General features: G+C 42.7%; 1 protein-coding gene across 1 annotated transcript in view; it reads right to left on the reverse strand.

Moving 5' to 3' along the window:
• The window catches only part of ARHGAP42 (Rho GTPase activating protein 42), a 286,282-nt gene that overhangs the window by 105,666 nt on the left and 162,368 nt on the right, over positions 1 to 18,248 (reverse strand). The window lies entirely within an intron of this gene.

The raw sequence follows: 18,248 nt of genomic DNA on the forward strand, positions 1-18,248 counted from the left end.
TCCTGTTTGTAGACCCCAAAGATTAAGTCTGTCCCTTTTTCTGGTCTTCCTATGCATTTTCCAATTGCAATCTTCTCTATGCAATTGCCCAAAGCAGACATCCCAGCCCTTCAGATTTCAGAATTTTACTATTAATAAGAAACAGACATGACATATTCTAAACCAACATTTATACTGTGTTGCTTTGTGCCAGACAGGGGATATCAAAATGAATAATCTGTCCTCCAGAATCTCAACTGAGAGATTAAGATGGGTATGTCAAAAGATAAATTATACCCCAGCTCAGAGGCTGTGTGTTGAAAGGGATGAGGGTTCAAGGACGGTGAAAGCCCACGGATCACAGGTTAAGAAACAGTGTGGTAATTTGAGTCCAGAAGATTTTTGTTTTAGACTCTGTTTCTTTTGCCAAATGATTTTCTCACCTGAAACTCATAATGAAGACAGAGAAGAAATGATAAAAGAGGAAGGAGACAAGAGCCCAGAGGGAAATAGAGTGGAAAAGCCAGAAGAGAGGAGAAAGAGGTGGTTATCAACAGTTAATAAAGGTATGAACAGATACAGCAGAAAAGCTAGGTGGGGAGTAAGCAGATCTTTTCGTATAGGCATGGCAGGAAGAGAGAAAGGAAAACAAACCAGCGGTCACCAGCTCAAAGTCTGATACGAGTGGCAAAGACGATAACGTAAATCTGGATGGGAGCCAGACAAAATGTTATGGCGATACCAAATTCTGGCATTTTCTGCCCCAGGAGAAAACCCACAGCAACATTGATGAGCAAAAACAAACGAATAAAAAACAAACAAAACCCCTAAAATAAAGGAAAAAGAATGTGTCTCTGAAGGATTTTACAATTAGAATCCAGCCAGAGCAAATGGGTGGTACAGGCAGAGAAGTTCACACCTGCACAGAATTGAATGACAGTTAAGCACAGACCAGCAGAGAGATTCTGAAACATGTCTGTTGCCTCTCCGTAGTCCTTCAAGTATTTCAAAACCCAGGATAACACCAACAAAGGGAGGATGACAGTCCTTATCAGAGCTGTGGATCCCAAGGAAGGGATACAGAGCAATGCTTCTCAAATTTTATTGTGCATTTAAATCAACTAGGGATCTTGTTAAAATGCAGATATTGATTCACAAAGTCTGGGATGGGACCAAAGATTCTGCATTTCTAATAAGCTCCTGGGTGATGCTGTTGGCCCCTGGACCACCTTTTGAATTGTAAGGATATAAAGGACCCTTCCCCTGCTACTACTGGGAGAATTGATGAAGGGACAGAGAGGACCAGCCAGGTCACATAAATATAAACCAAAAGGAGAAGGTTGAAAGTGAGGCCAAGGAGAAGTTGGAATTAGTCCACTGCTGGAATAGAAGGAATGGGAAATTGACATTTACTATCTATTTTGTACTAGGCATCTTCACACACATATGTTAACTCTCACAACACTTGGGGAGGATCCACTTTTACTGTCATGACAGTTAAGATACTGTCCTGAAATCATTAAGCTCACACATGGCAGAGCCAAGATTCAAACCAAGGTCTATTTGAATCAAAAGTTGGTGTTTTCTCCTCTAAAACAAATGAATCTCTGAGAAGCCATACTCAGGTCACAGCCAACCCTGAGGCAGGAATTTTGAAGAGAAGCTACGAAAAGGTGCAAACTTTCATTTCTGCACATGAAATTCTACTTAGTAATTAAAGAAAATGTAATGAACAGATTCTGTCCTAAAATTCTAATGTACAGCGTAAACTTATATGAGCAAAAAAAGTATAGTAAAGCTCAAAAGTACACATGAATTTGCTTCCCAAAGGAATCCTGTTCTTCAGGGCATAAATTAAAACCAAATAAATTCCCTAGAGGCTAAGTAAGGTGAACAACCTAAGAAGTCAGAAAAAATAAATAGGACATTTTAAAAGTATCAATGCATTTGAGTTTTAATTCTCAAAATGGAACTCTATTCCTTCTGATTTGATTTAGCCCATGAAATATCAAGAAAATCTGAACAAATACTATTTAACACTCTAATTCTAATGGATTAAAAAATGCAAGAATTTGGTTTAAAGAGACAATACATCTCACAATGAGCTCACCAGTATCATCAGCTGGGACCAGTTAACCACATTTACCAAATAAGGCAAGTTTTTCCAATGCCTGAAATCTTTCTACAGTGAGCTCACTTCACTTCTCACTGAGTTTCACAGTATTTGTAGAGGTCATTCATTTCTCCAACTCAGAGTCAGTAAATCACTAGACTCTCGATGCAAACGTGGGCTGCATGGTCTCTGGAGAGCATTCGGTTTGGAGAGCACTGTGGTTTTACTGACTGTACACAGAAGAGAAAAACGTAAAATCGACTCTAAAGACAGAACGGGAAGAAGCTGTATTAAGCAAAACCTATTAATAAAGTCAGTGAGAGTTGTTTATCATTGTTAATTTAGATGGCAGATTTTATCTTATTTCTCTCAGTCTATCTGTCCAAACATACTACTTTGTTCTCTAGGGCTGAGTTTATACAAACATATCCACAAATTTCCATGATTTTGGCTAACAAATGAGTCCATTTATCTGAAGAATCCCAAAGAAACAAACTAAAATTTTTTTTTCATTTTTAATAGGCTGCTTTTGTATAATGTAGAAACAGTACACACAGACAAAATAAGCTAATTGTTATGACGAAATTTACCACACTCTTACTTAAAACTACATTGTTGAGAGGAAGATTGTCCACCATATTTAGCAGTTCTGGTTGCTATATGAAACCTAAATAAAAGCATGCAATTGTACAGTAAAGTGCTTTTTACTTGACCTTCTCTTAAATATCTGAATACATTCTACTTCAGAAGTAAAAAGGATTTTCCTCTTTCTCTTCTAACTTGCTTGTGTGCCAGTGACAGCCCTAAATTGAGAGTGCATATTTTGCTTCAAAGGTGAGATTTCTATAAAAATAAATACATTTGAAATAAAAAATGTTGGTGTTTGTGTTACAAATATGACTTTTCACCACTAATCTGTTCAAGGTCACACCCAAGTTTACCTTACTATAAATTCTGTGGTTTTCCAACATAGAAAGCCAAATCATTCAACCCACATTATTAAGTCTGTGACATCAGAGAAGGTATACTGCAGAAGTGAAAACTGAAATTTGTTTCAGGCTTCAGACCAGGGTTCAGCAAATATTTTCTATATGGGGTCAGACAGTAAATAGTTTATGCTTTGTGGGTCACATGCTTTCCTACACAACTATGACTCTGCTCTTTTACCTAGAAAGCAACCATAGAAAACTCACAGACAGGCAACACTGTGTTTGAACAAAACTTTATTTATGGACAATGAAATCTGAATTTCACATCATTTCCACTTGTCACAAAATGTTTAAAAAAATAAAACATTTAAAAATGTAAAAATCATTCACAGTTCATGGGCCACAGAAAAACAGACAGCGGGTTGGATCTGGCCTGAAGTTTGCCAATCCCTCCCTTAAAACACAGAACTTAGAGATCCAATCAAGATGGCGGAATAGATGGTTCCCAGCATCATTCTCTCCCACAAAGCAACCAAATTTACAACTACAAAAATGTAACATCAGCCAAGCCGGGCTGCTGGAGCTCAGGGGAAGAGGAGGAGAGACCTACGGAGTTCATGAAGGCAGGAGAAACTACAATGAGAGAAAGAAAAAGCTGCTCTGAGCATTTGGGCCACAGCTGCTTTAAGGCTGGAGCTGCTGAGTGCATGGAGCAGGAGCCGGCAGAAGCCACAGCTGTTCCCTTCAGATGGAGTTGGAGGCGGCAGGGGAGAAGAGGGCCTTGGTGGCCCTCAGGACAGCAAGACCACTAATAGGGTTCCATGGACCCACGCAGGAGCGAGGAGCCAGAACAACTGAAAAAAGGGAGCTATTAAGAGGCTGGTGAGTCATTGCAAGGGACCAGCGCAGGGCCTGTCCCATGGAAAAGTGTTTGGACCACGGGTGGTGGGGGAGACAGGCCCACCAGGGGAACACTGGGACACAGCAAGGACAGCTGATCTGCGCACAGGACCTCTCAGAGGAGACTGGTCAGGAATGCAGAATTGCATGGGGTACAGTTTGATGAAAAACTCAGGCCCAGATCAGAGTTTCAATAGAACACAGATCCACCGGGTCTCTGGAGAGCCAGAAGTACCTATAAGGTCAACCATTAAACCCTGAGCTGCACAAAAAGCCTTCCCTAGGGAAGGAGCAGCAAAGTAGCAATTTAAACAACCACACATTAAAGTACTGGTTCCCACAGGAAGTTCCCCCACGTTAGAAGCAAAGGACAAAAATTAGTTCTGGCCCAGGCACACCACCAGCACCTTGGGGCCTGCCTGGGAAATGGAGGCTCGGATATGGGGAACGGACCCCACTCCCACTTCCAGGCAAACTGCACCAGTGCCTCGGGGCCAGCCTGGGGACCTGAAGCATGGAGAAGGGGACTGGACCCCTACTCCCACAACCAGGCACACCATGAAAGCACCTTGGGGACTGCCCAGGGACCTGAGGCAGGGAGAAGGGGACCGGAACACCCTCCCACAACCAGGCACACTGAGCCAGTGCCTTGGGGCCCGCCCAGGGACCCGGGGTATGGTGAAGGGGACCGGACCACCCTCCCACAACCAGGCACTACATGCCAGCACCTCAGAGCCCACCCAGGGACCCGGGGCATGGACCACACACCACCACAATAAATACGGCTGCTGCAAAAGCAGCTAGATGACACAACCACCACGCAGATGGTCCGCCAACCAGTGGAGTGCATTCACACAAGAAGAATCACCAGCAGAGACAAAGAAGAGGATGTCTCTTTCCACAAAACCCATTTCAGAGTGACAGAAGCATCTGTGCTATGATAATATTGGGGGACCTGATCACATCTCTCAGCATTGGACAGATCATCTAGGCAACAAATTAACAGAGGAACCATTATTCTTTCAGAAGGAGAGAAGAAATCTAGGGCAATTAGAGGGGGGAGGGGGAGGTAGTGGGGGAAGGGGAGAGATTGGACAAGGGGCATAAAGAATAATTACGATTTGTAACAATATATATGCTAGTAATATTGACTTAATCAACATATCTCAATGTTCAACCCCAAAAATATGTATAAGTGATTTTGACTCAATAAATAAATTAAAAAAAAAAACACATAGAAATTAACATTCTCAAAAAAACCCCACAAAAACCCAAAATCAACATTCTCAAATGAGAAAAGGAAACAAAAGTCACCCTTAACTCTGCAGGGTGGAAAATATCCTCTGGTAGAAGAGCACAGAGGCACCTGAGTCCTTTACTGAACTACTTACTCAGAGCTGGCAAGTAGGAACTGCTAAAAGTACCAGAGGACAGTGGATTCTTTCTGTACTGTGTCACACTTCCTTTGGACACTTGATAACAGCAGAATTCAAGGATGGAGGAATAAACCTATCCTACCCAAAGAGAAGAAAAGAAATAAGTTTAAAAAAAAGAAAAGTTATGGAGAGATTTGTGTCAGTATGAAGAACTATACTGACACAAAAAGAAAAGCATTACAAGGGCAGGAGCTGCTGAGTAAAAGAAGAGAAGGGGAAAGGCAGTGCCCTAAAGAAGCTGCAGCCCAACAGAGGCTCACCTCTGCACCCCATGGGAAAAAACAGGGGACTCCGTAGGTTTCTAATTCACATGATGGTATTCAGTGGGAGCTTAGAGTCAAAGACCTTTGTGATCTGACACATCCCTGATCTCACACTTGCTCTCCTGCAGGTATGCTGTTCTGATGACCAAGCCTCGTATGGTGGCAGCAATGGAGAAATGATTTGATCCCCTGATGGCAGACAAAGTTTATCATGGTCATTCTAATGTAAATATTGATGAATTTTTGGCTGGTAGCTGCTTTCTCGATTCTAGACTTTCACACTGCTCATAAACTGTCTTCTTGAAATGCAGATTTGAGACTCAACGGCTCACATGATTATATCAATCGTGGTTAGGAACATGTGCCTTAGAGCCCAACTAGCTGGATACAATCCCTGCTCTGTTACCTACAAGCCGACTAATCCTAGGCAAATTACATTACCCTCTTTCTGGTTCAGTTTACTCATTGATAAAAACAGGATGAAAAAAAAAACAGCCCCTACCTAAAGGGGTTGTTGTAAAAATTAAGTACATAAATATACAGGAGCTGCCTACAATACTGTCTGACCTATGTGATTGATATTTGTCATATCCTGATCATCATTATCATTATGATTACAATAGAAAATACCAGGGGCTATCCCACGTAGTAACAAACATGTTACCACACATACATACTTGCTAAACTGCAATGTAAATTGCATTTCTTAATGTGATTTATTTTCAAGAAAAAATAAAATAAAATAAAAGCAGCAGCTCTAATCACACCAGTGTATATCAAGCTTCTAATCCATACCACAAATTGCTTACACCACTACGTCTCTTCTTTTCTCAGTCTTCTCTTTTGCCTGGGATGCTGTTTTCCCTTGTACTGACTGGAAAACTTCTACCAGTCTTTAAATTGCACCTACTGGATGCCAAAACCTCACAGGAGCCCTTGCCAGCTTCCCCTGGTAGGCAGTGAAAGGAAAAGCTCCAGCCTGAGCGCAAAAATAAAACACACCAGGAGACAGGGACTCAACCAAAGTGTATTAGGCAGGCAAAAGGAACAAGCGGGCTGCCCTCTCGGAAGTGGGAGCAGCAGCAGTGAGAGTCGGGGTGGCCTTTTATATCCAGTTAGGCTCAGCTGGACTGTTCCTATTAGCTAAGAAGGAAGGGGAGGGAAGCGAGCGGGGTTTAAGCTGAGTTGGGATTTTTCTATAGATGGAGAAATTCGCGCACACGGGATGGGGATGTGGTGGTGAGGAAGAAGGGGGAGGGGTTTTTTTTGGTGATTGTCGGAAAACGTGCTATTCCAGGGACCTGAAACTCTCTACAGCCATTTCAGGTGTTCCTCCCGTCTGCCTGCAGCCGTCTTAAACATCAGCTAAAACATAATTGCCTAACAGGCAGAGCGAGTTGTTCCTTCCACCATGCTTGGAAAATACTACATGTGTACTTCAGGTATATCACTAACGCCATTCCATCACAACTCTTGGTTTCTCTCGGTTTCTTCTGCTACAGTGTGAGTTTCATGAAGGCAATCAACATATATTATATTTGCAACCCCAAGGCTGAGCAACATGCTTGGTACAAAGCAGATCAACACCAGTCAGTTGAATGTTTTTGTATCAGTGACTCACGATGAGATAAATGATGGTGTGCTAATCAAATTTCTAATGCCTCAAAACTGGGAAAGGAGGATGAGATATGCATTAGTCCATTTTGTGTTGCTTACAACAAAATACACAGAACTGGGCAATTATAAAGAAAAATGACATTTATTGCTTATAGTTTCTGAGGCTGGGAAGTCCAAAGTCCATCTGGTGGAGGCAACAGTGACTCCGAAGTCTCACATTGCAAGATGGTGGAAGCAGAGAGAGGGGGGAGGTGCCAGGGTCTCTTAAACAACCAGCTCTCGCAGGAACTAATAGAAAGGACTTGCTCAGGCCCCCCGGCCCCCAGAAAGAGCATTAATCCATTCATGAGGGATCCACCCCCATGACTCAAACAGCTTCCACATTGGGGATCAAATTTCCACATGAGTTTTGGAGGGGACAACACATCCAGACTCCATCAAGATAGTAGAGGATATATTAGATGACCAAATCTACATGCCAAAACATCTCATTACCTTGGAATAAAGAAACTAAAACATAAAAAATGTCTCACCAAAAAGTCTACTAGGCAAGTATGGGATCAAAGACCTGTACCTTAAGAGCTGCTGAGATTTTATTCTGATCTGAATGAACAATGTGACATGAACAGTGAAAAGGTAAATAATTTAATTAGTCAATATCAATAACTTTTCTTTCATGCTATAGTAACCAGATGCTCTTCGGGGCTTCATATTCAGTTGTTACTGCTAAATTTCAACAAGAACACTGAAAAATAGCAGCCGGTTATAGAGAACAAGAATTTGGTAAGAATAACTGAACATACCAAGGATGTTCAGCAAACACTGACACTTCCTGATGTGGTTCTGGCCCTGGCAGCTTTGACACAGGGGTGCACGATACATTTTGTTGGTGGATTAGACACGAAGATTTTCTGTACTTCAGATGAAATAAAAGATTTAGTTAATTTTGTATGGGAAGCAGTCTGAGGTTCTTAACAATTTAATTTTTAAATCTATAGAAGATTCCTAAATATTTACCTCACTGATTCATATAGTCTTCAAAAGGTTTCCAATTACTTCAATGTATATTATAAAATGTTAATAACAAACTGACACCCACACAATGCAGATGAGGGCAATAGGAACAGCTCAATAAAGCACTGTTACAATTCACAGCTGGCAAAATTCATTTACAACAGTCCCAAAGAATAGATTATAATGTGCAAAAATTAAAGTGTTCTGTTAAAATGATTTGGAAAATCCTTCGTCTTTTTTCTTCTTCTTTCCTAAGTCACCCTGATATTACACTCTAATATTTGTGTGTTTTCTCAATAACCAACCAACAATTACCATATAAAATTAAACACAGGATGGCTTAACCAACTGATGATTGTTAACATCAAATGATGCATACTGTGAACCCACCTATTCCTGATGCTTGAAACGTACTCCTGTTTGTATCTGTCACTTGCTTTGAACTCTAAAATGTAAATGTGAAATAGAAGGTTTCCAACTGTATTGAGTTCTTGTTTGAATTTTCCACAGAAGTCAAAATGAAGTCTCCTAAGTATTTTAGAATATTTCTAACTATTTACATTTGAAAAGAAGAAATAACCTACAGCATCCAAATCACTTCAAGGACTATTGGAAAGGCAGTGACCCTAAATAAGGAAGCTATTAGTAAAAATAATAATGTAAATAACAATACTCAGTGCCAAACTAGATATCAAGAAATGCACTTAGAATAAATTCTCACGTAGCAAATTCTTCTGCAGCAGGGCAGCCAGTAACTGTGGTAGAGGAAAGGATGTATCCACAAATAAAACACCAGCTCCTGAACCCCAAAACCACCTTGTTATGTACAGAAGATACAAAATTCCCAGGGAAAATGTGCACTGTGGAAACGTTCCATGTGGAGCTTCTTAGCTCCTCACTGTCGTCATTCCCATCAAAATTCCCTCACAAAACTGTCATTACTTAATTGGGGTTTCTCTCTTTACCAGATTTACTATTAGTAACTGAATTTGCTACAGAGAAGCCTTCATGACAAGGAAATAGGTCGATTCTCATCCAAGAGGGCCGGCCACTGAAGAATGAAAATAATCTTACTAAACAGCAAGAATTCACTCTCAAGATCTCTCAACAATGACATCAGTGAGGCTCCACTGTATTGCACAATTACTATTTATGTATGGTACTTATAGATGGTGTTTTGTTTAATTACATATTTGATCTAAAAATGTAGCATAAGGATCTTTTGTACAATACAATTTGTGGGGAGGTTTAAAATGTTTCTTAAGTATCGGTCTTCAGGCATCACCATAAGGAATCATTAGGAGGGAAAATAGTGATAATCTTATCGACAATTTACATATAATCAAATTATAACATAAGAGCTTATTTTCCTATCTCAGCACACAAAAGGCCACTTAATAAAGCTATAATAATCTATATATGGGGGTACATACATGCACATTGAACATATAGTGATATAATAAATTGATTTAATTGAAAACTGTTCAGCAGAATGGCTTTTGGGTTATGTTCCTTTTCAGAATTTTAACTCTATGAGAGGTTCATCTTTTCCAAAGACTGGCATAAAAACATACCTCAGCACAGAGAGACACTGAATGGTGCTACCCGGCAAACAGAAACAATTACCGACTCACTGTCTCCAGGGGTCATCTGGTTTGTTTTTCCAGTGATGGCAATGTGGACAATCGGGACTGATACCTCACAAGGATTTTATAAGGATGGTGAAAACACACTACGAACTACAAAAAAAAAGGTTTACATTCCCATGAATAAGGGCATATATGAATAGTGTCAAGATTACTGAACTAGACAGCAGAATGCGTGGATTTGAGTATCAACTGGAGCACATATTCACCTCTGGGTTGCAGGCAATGCCACTTGATCTTCCTGGGTCTCAGCCTAGTCATCTGGAAAATGATGATTTTGCCTTCTACTTTGTAAGACTGCTATATGTAATAGTCCTCCATAAATTGTATAATACTATCCGTTATAAGTAATGTTCATCTACAGCCTTCTTGCTAGGTACCCCTATGAACCGCACATTATCAATATTTAATAATCAAGACACATTTGTCTCCATCCACAAAACAAGGCAAACTAATCTATACGCACAATGGCTTTATCGTTTTTACAGTGATACTTTTTTTACAATGACAGAAAGTATATAATAGCAATAATTATTATTAATTATAAAATAAAAGCAACTAAAACTTAGTACTTATTATGTGGAAGAAATTATGCTAAGCAAATTATACAAAATTTCTAAATTAAGCTATTATATCAATCCTATGAGACAGTTTTATTATTTTCTCTGTTTTTCAAATGGAGAAACTAAGGCTTATGAAAGGAAATTAGCTCGCCCAAGTTTATATTTCTAGTGTTAGGTTTTGATTTCAAGTTTGTTTAACAATATAGAAATTGCTGTCAAATATTATAAGATACTATTTCACTCTCCAAATAAGCTCACCAGCCAGTTTTCCTTCCTTAAGAATGAAGAAAAGAAATTAATATTTCTTGAGCACCAAAACACGTCCTGGTGCTATTAAACAACTCTATATCCTTCATCTCATTTCTGTTTAAAGTCTGACTCTCATTTTTATTAATTAGGTTACCTCAGACCCTTTGCTTAACTTCTCTGCACATCAGCTTCCACTATTTACAAACTGAATTTAAAAGTTTTCTTATCTAATGTGCTGGCTGTGAGAATTAAATGAGTTTACATGAACAGTGCTAAGAGCAGTACTTGGTTAACTATTAAAAAGGATAACTATTATTATTTTCAAAATATGATCAAACAACAAAAACATTAATTCCATAACCTCATATACATAACAGGCTCCACTGACAGATAACAGTTCCGATGACAAAAGTTACAAGAAAGGGAACTGCACTGCAACCAGTTTCAAGACAACTATCAAATGTTTTATAGTTTGCCCATAGAATTCTGCCCCAAATATAGTCCTTGACAGATCCGATGTCTGTCCAGGAGACAGAGACAGCTCAGCAGCCATCAGCAGCACATGAAGAACCATTCCTGACCATTCTCTGTATGACCTATTGACAACAAGAGGAAAAATAAGGTGATCTACTAAATCCTTACTCTGACCCCATAAACCACATTCTTTCAGATTGTTTTCATGATGAGTCCAAAGCATTACCCATTAAATTAGATAATTCAGTTGAGTGACAACAACTTTATAATTTGTAATAAGTAAAGCATTTGTAATTCTTCTAGATTCTCTAAGCCATCTGCATATTTGAAACAAAATTAGACTGTAATAATTTTTCACATGAAGGAAATCTAAAGCTGTAACAGGAATTAATTGTGACAATTCTCTATGGTTTTCTTAGATACTACATGCTAAAATAATTACATGTATAAAGCATGTTTAAAAATAAACAAATGTTCAGAGACAGAACCAAACCCTACTACAGACAGAACAAAGGGACAAGACTTATTGGGTCTCATCACAGCCTTCAACATGAAATCAATGTAATGAAAATCAAGTTCTAGTTTGAAATGACTAATATCATATTGGTTATTTCTGTATTAAAACCACAGATGAATATTCATATGATTTCTATTAAATTACTATTAAAAACAAAAACCAGTATCTTGAAAAACATATTCCATAGAAGTGAAAATGTATCTTTCTACTTTTAGGAGCAATATTTCTCAAGTCTCTTATCTCTAACGAAACAAGTCAGTGATAAGTGTCTACTGTGTGCTGGGGACCCCAGGCACCAACAGGGAATTTTAAAATCAAGGGACTAAGGCGGTGGTTATGGCCAACAGGATTCTAAATGAGAGACCCCGCAAGGGTGGACCCTCTCCAGTGGAAGCTCTGTTGCATAGGGCTGGAGAACCTATACAGCTGCAAATCACTACTAAATATAGGCTTTTGAAGCCAGGATATGGGAAGAATGGGAATATTCTCTTACCAGCCCCACCTCGTTTACAACAGGGACAGACAGTACAATGGGAATGGCCTTGGAGAATAAAATCCCCCCATATATGCTGGGTAGGTTTAATAAGGCCTTGGGGAAAAGGATTAGAGGAAGGCTTGCAAGTTTCACCTTGGGTGACAAGTACCTGGCCTCCTTGTGTAAAGGTAACATGGCCTGGAACAGAAAAGCGCTTTATTCCAAAGGGCACATTTGTATCATCATTATGGCCAATTATGAGTTCCCCTATACTGTTACATGTAGAACCTACAGATCCAACAGTGTTAGCAGATAAAGTATGGTATCATAAGCCAGGAAAGATACCTATTCCTGCAACCATCCTGAGAAACTGGCATGTATCTTACCAGAGGGAAGAGAACTTCCCCTATTGGTACCAATAACCCTCCTGTGTTTTCACCCATAGTGTTCTGGCTGCAAGCATTGCACCAGAGTTGACTGGGTACATACATATGTTGCCATGATCATCTACTGAATATGCACTGAACTGCCCATCAGTATGACTGCAGGATTCCCATGGAGGATCACACCAATGGTGACTACTAACTAGACATATGTGGCTAATAGTTAAAAGGACAGAACTACAAGCCTTAATGCATACTGAACAATAGGTTATGTAAATGTAAGGGTCATTTATCCTCGCTAAGGGAACATCGTGGAACATCATGGAACAAATAGATTGTATGGCAAGGGACCCTGAAGGGGTGGATTGCTGGGAAAATAGAATAATTTAATCAGTCCCCCTCACCTTAGGTCTGGTTGGGGGTGGTGCGGGGCATTCTTTGTAAATAAGTTGTGTGTGGAGGGAGTTAGTGCACACGCACGGCATGGCCACCTTGGCTGGCTGGCGTTGACTGCCTCAGGTGGCTGCCCAGTGCAGCCATGCTCTGGAACCTACGGCTCCAGGGAACTTTTGGCCAGTTACCTAGCTCCTAGACCTGCATGTGAGGGGTCTGGTGACCCAGCCTGGTGTGTGAGGGGTCTGGGGACCCAGCTTGGCGTGTGAAGGGTTTGTGACCCAGTCTGGACAATGTGCTTGAAGGGTCTGTGAGCACCAGACACAGCCCTAGCTCGACAATTGGCCCAGTCAGCATGATTACGGGCAGGTAAAAGAACTCTACAGTTCTATATGTGGAAAATGAACCCTTGGCCTCCTTCAAGTCAGTTCCATCTCTTAAAATATGTAATAATCTGGTTTGCATATATGCTCAAACAAACGTACATTTTTCCATAATGTATTGCCTTTGATTAGGAACTCAGATATGAAGCTCTGCCTATATTTTGGAGTCAGCCAGTGCAGGTAGCAACGAGGAAGGTAAGTGCAGATGTGACTTACACTTGACTCTCTCTGGGAATAAGGAGGAGATTTCCAACACAGTCATGAAAATAGAGCTGTCAAGTTGTCCCCCAAAAAGGTTACAATTCATCTTGCTGGACAATAATGCAACTCTGGATATATTCATACAGTGGACATTCTAGTTGGCACTAATTTTTCTGAATACCTATTTTCCACTCCTTTTCTAGAATTTAAACTGGCAGTATTTCAGGAGGTGAGCTAAAGAAACCAAACATTCAATGCCACCCTCTGACACACGTAATACGTCTGGCCTGCAATTCAATTCCATTCTGCATATACCATCAGAATAAGAACCTTTACATAAACATATTCTTGACAACTGTTTATAGATAATTCTTCTAATCTCCAGCTTTTCAAAAAAGCAGGAGCCATCTCTTCTGTCCTTCAGTTCAACAACCCCATCATTTATCTTTCCTAATTCCTCTCACAGATGCACAATGTTTCTTTCCCACAACTGTAACTCACTGAGGGCCTCACTTTCCACAGCATAGTATCAGGTGTCTCAAAGCCCCATAGAATACACTACAAAGGAAATGTTTGTGGTCTGTGGATTTCATCCACTTCAGTTAAATAGTTGCATCTGGTTGTGAGGCATGGGCCACTTTGACTCAGCGTTTTCCACTCCGCTTTGCCTGTGTGGACCATGCTAAAGAGGTCGCTGACTACAGTGGAAGATTCTACACTTAATTGACATTCTTGCCTTCCAGCTGACTAATGGGCCTAAACACATTTGTGGGAAACTTCCACTGAAAAGACCGTAAAAAGCAGCACAGTGTCGTTTGTAGAATTAACTTTATGTACCAAGTAAGACAATTCCTAACAGGGAGTAAAGCAATAGAAAAAAACAAACATCTTCGAGTATGTTTATTCCACAATACCAAAAGAAAAGAAAATTGACCTATACAAATATTTCAGAAGAGAATGCCTGTTTTTAATTCACTATTCACTTTACTAAACAAGGATTACATAGCAGCTTAGAAACAATTTAGTACTAAAAGCATCAGGCAGATAAAATACACAGAATCACCACCACTGAGATACCAAGTGCAATAATATTTATGCTCAAAACTTCATTTGGTTTCATTTACCACAAGATTAACCTCCCAGTGAGTAGGCAAAGGCATGGTAGGTTGGGTTGAAGGAAGTGCTTTTTACAAGGGTATAGGGAAAATACAGCCAAAAAGTCAAGTTAAGAAACAAGGGGAACAGAGTCAAACAGGATATCTGTGGTTATGCACCTGGGCCCCGGCCCGAGGCAAAGGGCGGATAGTTCCCAGAAATAGACAAGTCAGTTAAAGTTTCAAGAGTGCCCCTCAGCTGTTTCAAGGACTCCCACTTGACCGAAGTTCACCCCTGGCTTGATTTAAACTAACCAATTACCTTGCTTCTCGCTTCTGTACCCGCGCTTTTTGCTATAAAAAGGACCCAGGAGCTCTACTCGGCGCGCCAGTCTTTCGAAAGACTGAGTCGCCCGGGTACCTGTGTGTTCAATAAACCTCTTGTTTTTGCATCCGAAGCCGTGGTCTCGCTGTTCCTTGGGAGGGTCTCCCTGAACTGACTGACTACCCACTGCGGGAGTCTTTCATTTGGGGGCTCGTCCGGGATCGGAGACCCCCACCCAGGGACCACCGACCCACCAACGGGAGGTAAGCTGGCCAGCAGTCGTTCTGTGTCTCGTTTCTGTGTCTCGTCTCTGTGTCTGACTCAGTGATTTCGACTGTCTTTTCTGAGCGCGCGCATTTTGGTTTCAGTTTGTTCCGGGTTAGTCGCTCTGGGAGCGAAGTGCGGGTAGCGAACAGACGTGTTCGGGGGCTCGCCACCCGGCAATCCTGGGAGACGTCCCAGGATCAGGGGAGGACCAGGGACGCCTGGTGGACCCCTTGGCAGAGGATTATTGTGTTTTGGTCTCACCGCGTCTCGGGAGGCGCGCTCTGCCATCGGACTCTTTCTTCTATTTCTACGGCACTCGGTCTCGTCGCCGTTTCTGGTTTCTTTTTGTCTTAGTTGTGATAGGTCTTTGCGTCGTCGTTCCCCTATTGGAAATTTTCGAGATGGGGCAAAGTGCCCTTACGCCCCTCTCCCTTACTCTAGATCATTGGAAAGATGTCAAAGCCAGGGCTCACAATCTGTCCATGGAGATCAAAAAAGGAAAATGGCAGACTTTCTGTTCGTCTGAGTGGCCCACATTCGGCGTAGGTTGGCCGCCAGAGGGAACCTTTGATCTTACTGTCATTTTTGCAGTTAAAAAGATTGTTTTTCAGGAGACCGGAGGACACCCGGACCAGGTTGCCTATGTCGTGGTATGGCAAGACCTCGCCCAGAATCCCCCTCCCTGGGTGCCACCCTCCAGCAAAGTCGCTGTTGTTTCGGGATCAGAAAATACTCAAAGGCCACCTACAAGGAAGCCTTCCGCCCCTCCCCAACCCCCCGTCCTCCCGACACCAGATGACCTATTTTCTCTCTCTGAAACCCCACCTTACCCGGCGGCTCCGCTGCCCCCTCTGGCCCCTCAGGGAAACAGATCGGCACCAGGCCGAGCGCCCGGTGATCCTAGCCCTGAGGGACCGGCTGCGGGGACTAGGAGCCGCCAACCTCGCAGTCCGAGAAACGGCTCCGGTCCTGACTCCACCGTAGCTTTGCCCCTCCGAGCCATAGGGCCCCCAGCTGAGCCTAATGGCTTGGTCCCTCTACAGTATTGGCCTTTTTCCTCAGCAGATCTTTACAATTGGAAGTCTAACCACCCGTCTTTTTCTGAAAAACCAGCAGGACTCACGGGACTTCTTGAGTCCCTTATGTTCTCTCACCAGCCCACTTGGGACGATTGCCAACAGCTACTCCAGATCCTCTTCACCACTGAAGAGCGAGAAAGGATTCTTCTGGAGGCCCGCAAGAACGTTCTCGGGGACAACGGGGCCCCTACACAACTCGAGAACCTCATTAATGAGGCCTTCCCCCTCAATCGACCTCAATGGGATTACAACACAGCCGAAGGTAGGGAGCGTCTTCTGGTCTACCGCCGGACTCTAGTGGCAGGTCTCAAAGGGGCAGCCCGGCGCCCCACCAATTTGGCTAAGGTAAGAGAGGTCTTGCAGGGACCGGTAGAACCCCCCTCGGTTTTCTTGGAACGCCTGATGGAGGCATATAGGAGATACACTCCGTTTGACCCCTCTTCTGAGGGACAGCAGGCGGCAGTTGCAATGGCCTTCATCGGACAGGCAGCCCCAGATATCAAGAAAAAGTTGCAGAGGCTAGAGGGGCTCCAAGATTATTCCTTACAAGATTTAGTGAGAGAGGCAGAAAAGGTGTACCACAAGAGAGAGACAGAAGAGGAAAAACAAGAAAGAGAAAAAAGAGAGACAGAAGAGAGAGAGAGACGGCGCGATAGGCGCCAAGAAAAAAACTTGACTAGGATTTTGGCCGCAGTGGTAGGTGAAAGAGGGTCTAGAGATAGGCAGACAGGGAACCTGAGCAACCGGGCAAAGAAAACACCTAGGGATGGAAGACCCCCTCTAGACAAAGACCAATGCGCGTACTGTAAAGAGAAGGGTCACTGGGCAAGGGAATGCCCCCGAAAAAAGAAAAACGACAAAAAAGCTAGGGTTCTATCCCTAGACGACTAGGGGAGTCAAGGTTCGGACCCCCTCCCCGAACCTAGGGTAACATTGACAGTGGAGGGGACCCCCATCGAGTTTCTGGTCGATACCGGGGCTGAACATTCGGTGTTGACCCAACCCATGGGGAAGGTAGGGTCCAGGCGGACAGTCGTAGTAGGAGCAACCGGCAGCAAAGTCTACCCCTGGACCACACAAAGACTTTTAAGGGTCGGACATAAGCAAGTGACCCATTCCTTTTTGGTCATACCTGAGTGCCCTGCTCCTCTGTTGGGCCGGGACATTCTGACCAAACTAAAGGCCCAAATCCAGTTTTCTACAGAGGGCCCACAAGTAACATGGGGAGATCACTCTACCATGTGCTTGGTCCTAAACCTAGAAGAAGAATACCGGCTGTATGAAAAGCCGGCCTCTCCCTCCATCGACCCATCCTGGCTCCAACTTTTTCCCACCGTATGGGCAGAAAAGACAGGTATGGGACTGGCCAATAACGTCCCACCAGTAGTAGTAGAGCTGAAATCGGGTGCCTCACCGGTGGCCGTCCGACAGTATCCAATGACTAAAGAAGCCCGGGAAGGCATCAGACCCCACATCCAAAGGTTCTTAGACCTAGGGGTCTTAGTGCCCTGCCAGTCGCCCTGGAACACCCCTCTGCTACCAGTAAAAAAGCCAGGGACCAATGACTATCGGCCAGTCCAAGACTTGAGAGAAATTAACAAAAGGGTGCAAGACATTCATCCCTCAGTCCCAAACCCATACAGCCTCCTGAGTTCCCTTCCGCCTAGTCACACTTGGTACTCAGTCTTGGATCTCAAGGATGCCTTTTTTGCCTCAAACTACACCCCAACAGCCAGCCACTGTTCGCGTTCGAGTGGAGAGACCCAGAAAAAGGTAACGCTGGTCAGCTGACCTGGACACGGCTGCCACAGGGGTTCAAGAACTCACCCACTCTCTTCGACGAGGCCCTCCACCGGGATTTAACTCCTTTTAGGGCTCTCAACCCCCAGGTCATATTACTCCAATATGTGGACGACCTCCTAGTGGCAGCTCCCACATATGAAGGCTG

The sequence above is a fragment of the Cynocephalus volans genome, chromosome 4 (genome assembly GCF_027409185.1).
Source record: "Cynocephalus volans isolate mCynVol1 chromosome 4, mCynVol1.pri, whole genome shotgun sequence".
NCBI lineage: Eukaryota > Metazoa > Chordata > Mammalia > Dermoptera > Cynocephalidae > Cynocephalus > Cynocephalus volans.